At 48.2% G+C, this 12,217-nt stretch overlaps 1 protein-coding gene across 1 annotated transcript in view; it reads right to left on the bottom strand.

Annotated features, from left to right (window-relative positions):
* Window positions 1-11,952, bottom strand: part of FAM83H (family with sequence similarity 83 member H) — a 44,299-nt gene extending 32,347 nt beyond the window's left edge. Inside the window, exon 1 of the mRNA XM_040431761.1 lies at window positions 11,829-11,952. The gene's annotated coding sequence lies outside the window, so the exon portion shown is untranslated. The remainder of the gene's footprint in view (window positions 1-11,828) is intronic.
* Window positions 11,953-12,217: the final 265 nt, after the last annotated feature.

Below are 12,217 nucleotides of genomic sequence, written 5' to 3'. Positions count from 1 at the left end.
CAAGACTGGGCCAAGAAATATCTCAAGACTGATTTTTCTAAGGTTTTATGGACTGATGAAATGAGAGTGAGTCTTGATGGGCCAGATGGATGGGCCCGTGGCTGGATTGGTAAAGGGCAGAGAGCTCCAGTCCGACTCAGACGCCAGCAAGGTGGAGGTGGAGTACTGGTTTGGGCTGGTATCATCAAAGATGAGCTTGTGGGGCCTTTTCGGGTTGAGGATGGAGTCAAGCTCAACTCCCAGTCCTACTGCCAGTTTCTGGAAGACGCCTTCTTCATGCAGTGGTACAAGAAGAAGTCTGCATCCTTCAAGAAAAACATGATTTTCATGCAGGACAATGCTCCATCACACGCGTCCAAGTACTCCACAGCGTGGCTGGCAAGAAAGGGTATAAAAGAAGAAAATCTAATGACATGGCCTCCTTTTTCACCTGATCTGAACCCCATTGAGAACCTGTGGTCCATCATCAAATGTGAGATTTACAAGGAGGGAAAACAGTACACCTCTCTGAACAGTGTCTGGGAGGCTGTGGTTGCTGCTGCACGCAATGTTGATGGTGAACAGATCAAAACACTGACAGAATCCATGGATGGCAGGCTTTTGAGTGTCCTTGCAAAGAAAGGTGGCTATATTGGTCACTGATTTGTTTTTGTTTTGTTTTTGAATGTCAGAAATGTATATTTGTGAATGTTGAGATGTTATATTGGTTTCACTGGTAAAAATAAATAATTGAAATGGGTATATATTAGTTTTTTGTTAAGTTGCCTAATAATTCTGCACAGTAATAGTCACCTGCACACACAAATATCCCCCTAAAATAGCTAAAACTAAAAACAAACTAAAAACTACTTCCAAAAATATTCAGCTTTGATATTAATGAGTTTTTTGGGTTCATTGAGAACATGGTTGTTGTTCAATAATAAAAGTATTCCTCAAAAATACAACTTGCCTAATAATTCTGCACTCCCTGTAGACTGATACATTGTATCCACTTGTCAGATGACAGCAGGACGTACAGGTTTAGGGTCCATTCCCACGTCCGTAACGTGTTTTGCGGATCCACGGTTCCGCAAAACACAGACACGGCAATGTGCGTTCTACATTTTGCGGACCGCACATCGCCGGCACTAATAGAATGTGCCTATTCTTGTCCACAATTGCGTGTGGACATGCTCTATTCATTTCGGGAACGGAAATGCGGACCCGGAAGTGCGGATCTGCATTTCCGGAGCTGTGCGGGCCCCATAGAAGTGAATCGGTCCACAATTCCGTTCCGCATTTTGCCGACGTGTGAATGGGGCCTTACTGCCTCTGAATGGAAACTATTTTCTTAAATCACTGACAGCAAGCAGAGGTATTAAAAATGAGAGATTGTAACACAAATTGGAGAACTTTTCCATATACAGTCTGCAATTATTAACCCATTAAGCCAAGGAGCGGCTGGGTGGCAGCATGACGTCTATCCACACAGTGGAAAGTCCAGACCAGGGGCCACAGGGGTCCTCCAGGGGCCCTGGCAATGACATCCCTACTGCGAGGAGAGCCGGCAATGCTGGGAGACTCACGTGCTCAGGTGTAAATTATCTCATCACATTCACCCTGAATGAAGCTGCACGATGGAGGTAGTAGTCACCCGGCTTTCCCAGGGGCTGAGATATGATGCCTGGAGCGCTGCAGTAAGAAAGACAACACTCATCATGCTGCAGGAAACTCTGGGATAATGACAGCGAAGCCATAAAAACCTTCTCACCAAGCCAGTAAAGAGGAACTTTGGAACATTCCTCACGCCGACAGGTCGGTCGGTTCACTGAGGTGTCATCATCCTGAATATGTGGGTACAGACCTACACTGCTGTGTGTCAGTCTGCACTGCCGCCCTGCCATTCTATTCATGAAGCAGGTGACTTAGGATGAATAGAGCAAAGAATTCAATAAACTTGAGGACTCTGCTCCTGCGGACACGATGTTCAGGTGGAGGCGACGCTAGACATCGCGCAGGTTATAAAACCGCAGAGTGGACGCCGTGATATTATCCCTGGGCGCGCGGCCAAAAACCTTCCCCGGACTCCACATAAAACACAAACTAAATCTGTCACAAATTATCATAAACCGCGTCCAGAAATAACTTCACTGATAAACTATGAAGTATCCGTCCGGCTCTGACTCCACCCACTGCGACAAATCATGGAGATGTGACCTGTGGCTGGCAGAGAAACTACAACTCACAGCATGACCATTAGCCGCACAATGGACATTTAGCATTGTATTCATGAACCAGGAGGCTCAGGATGAACAGGACAGCAGAGCTCCAAGTCTGGAGGTTACAGGCCAATGACTTTACTATGTATTGTCTACAGGAAAACGGCCGGATTGTGGGGAGGACAGTGGGGCAGGAAGGCAGCAGACACTCGTCCACGTCCACCCACCCCTATACAGAACATGTGACACCGGTCACCCCTCCGATATTCTCTGCAGGGTTTGGGGGCCGCATCAAAAGTTAGATGTCAGACATAGGAGACCCCCCCCAAAAAAAAAAAAAATCTCTGCACCGAGCGTTAAAGGGACAGTCACGCTTCCCACAGGATGAAGGTCAGTCTTGTATATTGGAGCAGAGGGCCCTCACCTGAGGCGGGTGGGGGAGAACACGTCAGACAGGTCCGGTCACTCCTCTTATAATGCTCCTGTGTTTTTATAAGCTCAGGACTGTAAGGGTTAAAAGCCACAGATGGCCCAGAGGTTCACAAGTAGGTCACACAAGAAAGTTCATCAAGGGCCCATCCAGTCTATGTGACTAAAGTTCTGCAACTTTCTACTGGGGGGTGTGCTTCATTTTGTCACCATTTTCAAGATCTCTTCTTGCTGTCAGTAAATGTAAGCAGTCACACAGATGAGAGTTTGTCACAATGGTATCCAGTGTAACAAACTTTAGGAACAGGAGAGAGCGGTGTGCAGCTAATGTGTTCACCTACAGAGGACTGTCTGCACTGATGCATTGTAACAAGCCCTCAGCTGTGAAAAAGCAATTTCACATGGCTGTCCTGCTGTGTGCACCTTCCCCACTGTGTATAACGAGTGCACAGGACAGCAGGTGAAATCAAAGTGCATCTCTACCAAATCCCGACCACAAGTCCCAGCAAACCCTGACTACACTAGGCTATACAGCCAGCAAAGGCCAAGACACATTCAGGGAGCAATAGATTGTATTCTCCTGTCCTACAGTCATCCTCTCCCCTGAAATGGCTGATAACAGGGGGCAATAGACTGTATTCTCCTGTCCTACAGTCATCCTCTCCCCTGAAATGGCTGATAACAGGGAGCAATAGACTGTATTCTCCTGTCCTACAGTCATCCTCTCCCTGAAATGGCTGATAACAGGGGGCAATAGACTGTATTCTCCTGTCCTACAGTCATCCTCTCCCCTGAAATGGCTGATAACAGGGGGCAATAGACTGTATTCTCCTGTCCTACAGTCATCCTCTCCCCTGAAATGGCTGATAACAGGGGGCAATAGACTGTATTCTCCTGTCCTACAGTCATCCTCTCCCCTGAAATGGCTGATAACAGGGGGCAATAGACTGTATTCTCCTGTCCTACAGTCATCCTCTCCCCTGAAATGGCTGATAACAGGGAGCAATAGACTGTATTCTCCTGTCCTACAGTCATCCTCTCCCCTGAAATGGCTGATAACAGGGGGCAATAGACTGTATTCTCCTGTCCTACAGTCATCCTCTCCCCTGAAATGGCTGATAACAGGGGGCAATAGACTGTATTCTCCTGTCCTACAGTCATCCTCTCCCCTGAAATGGCTGATAACAGGGAGCAATAGACTGTATTCTCCTGTCCTACAGTCATCCTCTCCCCTGAAATGGCTGATAACAGGGGGCAATAGACTGTATTCTCCTGTCCTACAGTCATCCTCTCCTCTGAAATGGCTGATAACAGGGGGCAATAGACTGTATTCTCCTGTCCTACAGTCATCCTCTCTCCTGAAATGGCTGATAACAGGGGGCAATAGACTGTATTCTCCTGTCCTACAGTCATCCTCTCCCCTGAAATGGCTGATAACAGGGGGCAATAGACTGTATTCTCCTGTCCTACAGTCATCCTCTCCCCTGAAATGGCTGATAACAGGGGGCAATAGACTGTATTCTCCTGTCCTACAGTCATCCTCTCCTCTGAAATGGCTGATAACAGGGGGCAATAGACTGTATTCTCCTGTCCTACAGTCATCCTCTCCCCTGAAATGGCTGATAACAGGGGGCAATAGACTGTATTCTCCTGTCCTACAGTCATCCTCTCCCCTGAAATGGCTGATAACAGGGGGCAATAGACTGTATTCTCCTGTCCTACAGTCATCCTCTCCCCTGAAATGGCTGATAACAGGGAGCAATAGACTGTATTCTCCTGTCCTACAGTCATCCTCTCCCCTGAAATGGCTGATAACAGGGGGCAATAGACTGTATTCTCCTGTCCTACAGTCATCCTCCCCCCTGAAATGGCTGATAACTGGGAGCAATAGATTGTATTCTCCTGTCCTACAGTCATCCTCTCCCCTGAAATGGCTGATAACCGGGGGCAATAGACTGTATTCTCCTGTCCTACAGTCATCCTCTCCCCTGAAATGGCTGATAACAGGGGGCAGTAGACTGTATTCTCCCGTCCTACAGCCATCCTCTCCCCTGAAATGTCTGATAACAGGGGGCAATAGACTGTATTCTCCTGTCCTACAGTCATCCTCTCCCCTGAAATGGCTGATAACAGGGAGCAATAGACTGTATTCTCCTGTCCTACAGTCATCCTCTCCCCTGAAATGGCTGATAACAGGGGACAATAGACTGTATTCTCCTGTCCTACAGTCATCCTCTCCCCTGAAATGGCTGATAACAGGGGGCAATAGACTGTATTCTCCTGTCCTACAGTCATCCTGTCCCCTGAATGGCTGATAACAGGGGGCAATAGACTGTATTCTCCTGTCCTACAGTCATCCTCTCCCCTGAAATGGCTGATAACAGGGGGCAATAGACTGTATTCTCCTGTCCTACAGTCATCCTCTCCCCTGAAATGGCTGATAACAGGAGGCAATAGACTGTATTCTCCTGTCCTACAGTCATCCTCTCCCCTGAAATGGCTGATAACAGGGGGCAATAGACTGTATTCTCCTGTCCTACAGTCATCCTCTCCCCTGAAATGGCTGATAACAGGGGGCAATAGACTGTATTCTCCTGTCCTACAGTCTTCCTCTCCCCTGAAATGGCTGATAACAGGGGGCAATAGACTGTATTCTCCTGTCCTACAGTCATCCTCTCCTCTGAAATGGCTGATAACAGGGGGCAATAGACTGTATTCTCCTGTCCTACAGTCATCCTCTCCCCTGAAATGGCTGATAACAGGGGGCAATAGACTGTATTCTCCTGTCCTACAGTCATCCTCTCCCCTGAAATGGCTGATAACAGGGGGCAATAGACTGTATTCTCCTGTCCTACTGTCATCCTCTCCCCTGAAATGACTGATAACAGGGGGCAATAGACTGTATCCTCCTGTCCTACAGTCATCCTCTCCCCTGAAATGGCTGATAACAGGGGGCAATAGACTGTATTCTCCTGTCCTACAGTCATCCTCTCCCCTGAAATGGCTGATAACAGGGAGTAATAGACTGTATTCTCCTGTCCTACTGTCATCCTCTCCCCTGAAATGACTGATAACAGGGGGCAATAGACTGTATCCTCCTGTCCTACAGTCATCCTCTCCCCTGAAATGGCTGATAACAGGGGGCAATAGACTGTATTCTCCTGTCCTACAGTCATCCTCTCCCCTGAAATGGCTGATAACAGGGGGCAATAGACTGTATTATCCTGTCCTACAGTCATCCTCTCCCCTGAATGGCTGATAACAGGGGGCAATAGACTGTATTCTCCTGTCCTACAGTCATCCTCTCCCCTGAAATGGCTGATAACAGGGAGCAATAGACTGTATTCTCCTGTCCTACAGTCATCCTCTCCCCCCTGAAATGGCTGATAACAGGGGAAATAGACTGTATTCTCCTGTCCTACAGTCATCCTCTCCCCTGAAATGGCTGATAACAGGGGTCAATAGACTGTATTCTCCTGTCCTACAGTCATCCTCTCCCCTGAAATGGCTGATAACAGGGGGCAATAGACTGTATTCTCCTGTCCTACAGTCATCCTCTCCCCTGAAATGGCTGATAACAAGGGGCAATAGACTGTATTCTCCTGTCCTACAGTCATCCTCTCCCCTGAAATGGCTGATAACAGGGAGCAATAGACTGTATTCTCCTGTCCTACAGTCATTCTCTCCCCTGAAATGGCTGATAACAGGGGGCAATAGACTGTATTCTCCTGTCCTACAGTCATCCTCTCCCCTGAAATGGCTGATAACAGGGAGCAATAGATGGTATTCTCCTGTCCTACAGTCATCCTCTCCCCCCTGAAATGGCTGATAACAGGGGGCAATAGACTGTATTCTCCTGTCCTACAGTCATTCTCTCCCCTGAAATGGCTGATAACAGGGAGCAATAGATGGTATTCTCCTGTCCTACAGTCATCCTCTCCCCCCTGAAATGGCTGATAACAGGGGGCAATAGACTGTATTCTCCTGTCCTACAGTCATCCTCTCCTCTGAAATGGCTGATAACAGGGAGCAATAGACTGTATTCTCCTGTCCTACAGTCATCCTCCCCCATGAAATGGCTGATAACAGGGAGCAATAGATGGTATTCTCCTGTCCTACAGTCATCCTCTCCCCTGAAATGGCTGATAACAGGGGGCAATAGACTGTATTCTCCTGTCCTACAGTCATCCTCTCCCCTGAAATGGCTGATAACAGGGAGCAATAGACTGTATTCTCCTGTCCTACAGTCATTCTCTCCCCTGAAATGGCTGATAACAGGGGGCAATAGACTGTATTCTCCTGTCCTACAGTCATCCTCTCCCCTGAAATGGCTGATAACAGGGAGCAATAGATGGTATTCTCCTGTCCTACAGTCATCCTCTCCCCCCTGAAATGGCTGATAACAGGGGGCAATAGACTGTATTCTCCTGTCCTACAGTCATTCTCTCCCCTGAAATGGCTGATAACAGGGAGCAATAGATGGTATTCTCCTGTCCTACAGTCATCCTCTCCCCCCTGAAATGGCTGATAACAGGGGGCAATAGACTGTATTCTCCTGTCCTACAGTCATCCTCTCCTCTGAAATGGCTGATAACAGGGAGCAATAGACTGTATTCTCCTGTCCTACAGTCATCCTCTCCCCCCTGAAATGGCTGATAACAGGGGGCAATAGACTGTATTCTCCTGTCCTACAGTCATCCTCTCCCCTGAAATGGCTGATAACAGGGGGCAATAGACTGTATTCTCCTGTCCTACAGTCATCCTCTCCCCTGAAATGGCTGATAACAGGGGGCAATAGACTGTATTCTCCTGTCCTACAGTCATCCTCTTCCCTGAAATGGCTGATAACAGGGGGCAATAGACTGTATTCTCCTGTCCTACAGTCATCCTCTCCCCTGAAATGGCTGATAACAGGGAGCAATAGACTGTATTCTCCTGTCCTACAGTCATTCTCTCCCCTGAAATGGCTGATAACAGGGGGCAATAGACTGTATTCTCCTGTCCTACAGTCATCCTCTCCCCTGAAATGGCTGATAACAGGAGGCAATAGATTGTATTCTCCTGTCCTACAGTCATCCTCTCCCCTGAAATGGCTGATAACAGAGAGCAATAGATTGTATTCTCCTGTCCTACAGTCATCCTCTCCCCTGAAATGGCTGATAACAGGGGGCAATAGACTGTATTCTCCTGTCCTACAGTCATCCTCTCCCCTGAAATGGCTGATAACAGGGAGCAATAGACTGTATTCTCCTGTCCTACAGTCATCCTCTCCCCTGAAATGGCTGATAACAGAGAGCAATAGACTGTATTCTCCTGTCCTACAGTCATCCTCTCTCCTGATATGGCTGATAACAGGGGACAATAGACTGTATTCTCCTGTCCTACAGTCATCCTCTCTCCATACTGTCCCTGTAATCTTCCTTTCCCCCATCTTATACATTGAGGCCTGGGAACCAAATGTCCTGCCCCACACACTGTCGGTGTCAATCATGGTGGGTGACATGACCCCATACATAAAAACTGGTCACACCAGTGCCCGGGCTTAACCCATTCATGTTCGGAGATGCAGAAAGATAAGGAGATGACGGTGGGAAGTCTTGATTCCAGCTTCCGATCTCTGGGTTATGGGAGATTCCTAGCGTTACACATTTTACCAAACTGTTGCAAAAAAATTAAGTTTCTTAATGGGGGGGGGGGGGTTACTCAACAGCTTTCGTCCTCTACTGGCGGACATGTGCGGATCCTGTGTGTGGTAAATCACACCAGACAGAACAGGTAGCCAGCATCACCTTCATAACTTGTGATTTACGTCTCTGTGCTCCGCTGTGTTCTACACAATTCTCAAGATCTCTGCTTGCTATCAGTGAATGGGAACTTAGGGTACTTTCACACTTGCGGAAGAGAGATCCGGCAATCTGCATGCAAATGGACAGCAATTGTAGACGGATCCATCTGTCCATTTGTCATACGGTCCGTTTCTCCTATTTTTTTCACATTTTTTTATTTTTGCGCATGCGCAGACCGGACGGCAGCACTAATACATTCCTATGGAAAAAAATGCCGGATCCGGCATTTAGGCAAGTGTTCAGTTTTTTGGGCCGGAGATAAAACCGTAGCATGCTGCGGTATTAGCTCCGTCCTAAAACGTCAAAAAGACTGAACTGAAGACGTCCTGATGCTTCCTGATCGGATCTCTCTCCATTCAGAATCCATGGGGATGAAACTTATCCGTTATTTTCCGGTATTCAGCCCCGAGGACGGAACTCAGCGCCGGAAAAGAAGAACGCAAGTGTGAACGTGCCCTTATGTCACGAGGCTGAAACCCGCCTTGACCCAGTCCTGCTCTTATAATCGTCTCTATTCTCCAGTCCTCTCACAGCAGCACGAATCTGATACACTGTAACAAACCATCAGCTGGAAGACCAGCAGAGGCCACCGAGCTGCACCAAGCATAGACCGCCACCTGACATTCTGTACCAGATGGAACGCCGCCATCACTGCTCCAGAACACAGCAGAGCCGACAGAGTGCTTACTGCTACAGCAGAGCCCAAATGTGTGCCGCCTGCAGTGCCCACATAATACCGCCTTCACCTCCCAGCTCCTGCAATACAGAGGCGTCATGTGGGCAGCCACAATACCCGGTGTTACAATCTATCCTCCCCACTACACAGTACATACCCGGCGTTACAATCTATCCTCCCCATTACACAGTACATACCCGGCGTTACAATCTATCCTCCCCACTACACAGTACATACCCGTCGTTACAATCTATCCTCCCCACTACACAGTATATACCCGTCGTTACAATCTATCCTCCCCACTACACAGTACATACCCGTCGTTACAATCTATCCTCCCCACTACACAGTACATACCCGTCGTTACAATCTATCCTCCCCATTACACAGTACATACCCGTCGTTACAATCTATCCTCCCCACTACACAGTACATACCCGTCGTTACAATCTATCCTCCCCATTACACAGTACATACCCGTCGTTACAATCTATCCTCCCCATTACACAGTACATACCCGTCGTTACAATCTATCCTCCCCACTACACAGTACATACCCGGCGTTACAATCTATCCTCCCCATTACACAGTACATACCCGGCGTTACAATCTATCCTCCCCATTACACAGTACATACCCGTCGTTACAATCTATCCTCCCCATTACACAGTACATACCCGTCGTTACAATCTATCCTCCCCACTACACAGTACATACCCGTCGTTACAATCTATCCTCCCCATTACACAGTACATACCCGGCGTTACAATCTATCCTCCCCATTACACAGTACATACCCGGCGTTACAATCTATCCTCCCCATTACACAGTAAGTACCCGGCGTTACAATCTATCCTCCCCATTACACAGTACATACCCGGCGTTACAATCTATCCTCCCCATTACACAGTAAGTACCCGGCGTTACAATCTATCCTCCCCATTACACAGTATATACCCGGCGTTACAATCTATCCTCCCCATTACACAGTACATACCCGGCGTTACAATCTATCCTCCCCACTACACAGTACATACCCGGCGTTACAATCTATCCTCCCCATTACACAGTACATGCCCGTCGTTACAATCTATCCTCCCCATTACACAGTACATGCCCGTCGTTACAATCTATCCTCCCCATTACACAGTACATACCCGTCGTTACAATCTATCCTCCCCACTACACAGTACATACCCGTCGTTACAATCTATCCTCCCCATTACACAGTACATACCCGTCGTTACAATCTATCCTCCCCATTACACAGTATATACCCGGCGTTACAATCTATCCTCCCCATTACACAGTACATGCCCGTCGTTACAATCTATCCTCCCCATTACACAGTACATACCCGTCGTTACAATCTATCCTCCCCACTACACAGTACATACCCGTCGTTACAATCTATCCTCCCCATTACACAGTACATACCCGTCGTTACAATCTATCCTCCCCATTACACAGTATATACCCGGCGTTACAATCTATCCTCCCCACTACACAGTATATACCCGGCGTTACAATCTATCCTCCCCATTACACAGTATATACCCGGCATTACAATCTATCCTCCCCATTACACAGTATATACCCGGCATTACAATCTATCCTCCCCATTACACAGTATATACCCGGCGTTACAATCTATCCTCCCCATTACACAGTACATACCCGGCGTTACAATCTATCCTCCCCATTACACAGTACATACCCGGCGTTACAATCTATCCTCCCCATTACACAGTACATACCCGGCGTTACAATCTATCCTCCCCATTACACAGTATATACCCGGCGTTACAATCTATCCTCCCCATTACACAGTATATACCCGTCGTTACAATCTATCCTCCCCATTACACAGTACATACCCGGCGTTACAATCTATCCTCCCCATTACACAGTACATACCCGGCGTTACAATCTATCCTCCCCATTACACAGTACATACCCGGCGTTACAATCTATCCTCCCCATTACACAGTACATACCCGTCGTTACAATCTATCCTCCCCATTACACAGTACATATCCACATGTAGTGAAGAAGAGCTGACAATCTCAATTTTCTAAAACTGAAAAACACTGGAGATCTGTCAGGATATCCTGCAGCTAAGGACAGAGTACAACGCCGGCCGTACAGAGACAGGCAGAGTACAACGCCGGCCGTACAGAGACAGGCAGAGTACAACGCCGGCCGTACAGAGACAGGCAGAGTTCAACGGACAGTCAGGAAGAGTGTAACACCGTACAGAGTGGAGTAGACAGTCAGGAAGAGTGTAACGCCGTACAGAGTGGAGTAGACAGTCAGGAAGAGTGTAACGCCGTACAGAGTGGAGTAGACAGTCAGGAAGAGTGTAACACCGTACAGAGTGGAGTAGACAGTCAGGAAGAGTGTAACGCCGTACAGAGTGGAGTAGACAGTCAGGAAGAGTGTAACGCCGTACAGAGTGGAGTAGACAGTCAGGAAGAGTGTAACACCGTACAGAGTGGAGTAGACAGTCAGGAAGAGTGTAACGCCGTACAGAGTGGAGTAGACAGTCAGGAAGAGTGTAACGCCGTACAGAGTGGAGTAGACAGTCAGGAAGAGTGTAACGCCGTACAGAGTGGAGTAGACAGTCAGGAAGAGTGTAACACCGGCTGTACAGAGAGTAGACAGCAGGCAGGGTCGTACCTCGGCTCAGGAGCTGTCTCTCTCTCTCTCTCTCTCTCTCTTTTCCTACTTCTTCAGTCTCCTCAGGAAGAGAAAACATGAAAAGCTCCACCCAGAGCAGAGACCGAGAGCAGAGACATTCCTGAGCCCAGCCCTCCCCTCCCCCACCGCACTCCCTGCCCGGGCACCTGCTGTGTGCAACCACCATTACAGTCCCCGTCACACCTGTGTGCAACCGACATTACCCTCCCCCTCTCACCTGTGTGCCACCAACACTACAGTCCCCTCACACCTGTGTGCCACCAACACTACCGTCCCCTCACACCTGTGTGCCACCAACACTACCGTCCCCTCATACCTGTGTGCAACCAACACTACCGTCCCCTCACACCTGTGTGCAACCAACACTA

The sequence above is a fragment of the Bufo bufo genome, chromosome 5, assembly GCF_905171765.1.
Source record: "Bufo bufo chromosome 5, aBufBuf1.1, whole genome shotgun sequence".
Classification (NCBI taxonomy): domain Eukaryota; kingdom Metazoa; phylum Chordata; class Amphibia; order Anura; family Bufonidae; genus Bufo; species Bufo bufo.
Note: the sequence above shows the minus strand (reverse complement) of the source record. Positions and strands in the feature narration are given on the sequence as shown.